At 30.0% G+C, this 1,829-nt stretch overlaps 1 protein-coding gene across 2 annotated transcripts in view; it reads right to left on the minus strand.

Annotated features, from left to right (window-relative positions):
* Positions 1-1,040, minus strand: part of LOC110993862 — a 33,219-nt gene extending 32,179 nt beyond the window's left edge. Inside the window, exon 1 of one of the 2 annotated variants that reach the window (XM_022260231.2) lies at positions 955-1,040. The gene's annotated coding sequence lies outside the window, so the exon portion shown is untranslated. Of the gene's footprint in view, positions 1-862 lie in introns of both variants that reach the window. The other variant, XM_022260232.2, reaches the window with a different exon arrangement.
* Positions 1,041-1,829: the final 789 nt, after the last annotated feature.

Raw genomic sequence — 1,829 nt, forward strand, 5'->3', positions numbered from 1 at the left:
GATTAAAACATATTTACACACACACATTTTAATGGTTTTGATTTGTATAAACTGTACTTTATATATATAATAGATAGAAGAAGATAAGTATAAAGAAAAGTGAATTATTTAAGATGAGATATGGTTACAATTTTTTTATTGAAAGGCTTAGTTAAAGTGAAATTATAATAAATTGTTATTTCAAGCTTACTCATTTATGGCACTTCATTAAGTGCTTCATGTCACATATACCCTAAATTCAATGAATGTAATAGATATTTGATGGTTTAGATTGATGGTATTTATAAATATAAATATTATGCTTATTTAATGAGAAACAACATTAGCAAATATTACTATGATTGGAGTCAGTAAATTGAAAGATTATGTATACAAAGCATGTATGTGCTCTCAATTGGCCTCCTTTGTGTAACATTTAGACGTTATTTACAAATCAAATCACGAAAACAGATGATGCACGTCTGACGTCTTTAATTTGATTATTGATACGACATGGGCCCGAAGACTCTGCCAAGGCAAAGATGTTCAAGAGGTCAGCATTCCTCATTTGTCACATATGTATTAATAAAAAGTAAACCTCCTAATACACAGATAATTATGTGTACTCGCCGGCAGCGCGATCCAATCCGTAAGAAAACACGAGCGATGGTCACGAATATCTCTTGGTCACGGCAATTTTTCAGCCATTGCACGTACACTTTAAGTATTTATGCACTGATACAATGAGACTTTCATGCGTTAGCCGTTTTATTGCAAAACGAATGGCGCATAGTTAAATCAAGCTGAATAAATAAAGTAAAAATTGCATTGACAGGACGTCAGAAACAAGTTCAAAATTGTATGTAAAGTATGAGATTTATACCTTCGTTTCCTCATCGTTGCTAGTAAATACTATTAGATTATCTTACAAACGTTATTTCTACCAGATGAGTATTGGAGTCTATAAATACTTACAAATAAAATCTGGAATCACACCATTGTTTTTTCATCTGCTCAATTTTTTTTTCTGCACAATCAGTAAATCGGGGTTGCCATTTTCTAATTTAAAAAGTACTTTGTTAAATGGAAAGTGGGTCATAGAAAACTGTAACTTGTCAAAAATGAGATTATTTTTAGTTTAGTTGTATTTTTTGGAAAGATGGAAATATTATAAACTAGAATTACATTACTAAGATTCATCAATATTTTGAACTAGGAACTAGCCGAATATTTTGTGTAAGCATAATTTGTATTTCTATACTTCTCTACACTTGCTGAGTTTCTTGCCCGTTCTTCTTAGAACAAGACCTCCTGGTAGTCTTGCGAAGGGATGGCGTAGTTTTGCTCTTTCGCGAATTTTGTAAACGTTTTTGACATTCATAAGCATGCCTTAAGTCGCATCTTAACTGAATAAATAAATTTTGATTTGATTTATAAATAAACATTAAGTAATATATTTTTTAATTATCATATTATCTTTTTACCCATTATGCCCTGAAATCATAACAAAATAATGCTTATTTGATAATAATTAATATCCACTATTGTGGCAACAGAGTTAACCATTGCAACACAATAGCCTCATTTCAGTCTGTTTTTCATTTCACGCATAATGGTTATTGATTACTGATATTAAATAATATTTTATGGATACCCCTACATAAAATATAAAACTCAGTTATATATTTGGTAATCTATTTATTTATCCTATTATACACAACGCGTCAATATTTTATTCGTTTACTATTAATTAAGAAAGGAGGCAGTGTGTGCGTCACTTCATAACGTCATTGACATTTATTTGACATTATATTTGAAAAACTATTGTCAATAGTCATTCGTCATTTTGT

The sequence above is a fragment of the Pieris rapae genome, chromosome 13, assembly GCF_905147795.1.
Source record: "Pieris rapae chromosome 13, ilPieRapa1.1, whole genome shotgun sequence".
In the NCBI taxonomy this organism is placed as follows: Eukaryota; Metazoa; Arthropoda; class Insecta; order Lepidoptera; family Pieridae; genus Pieris; species Pieris rapae.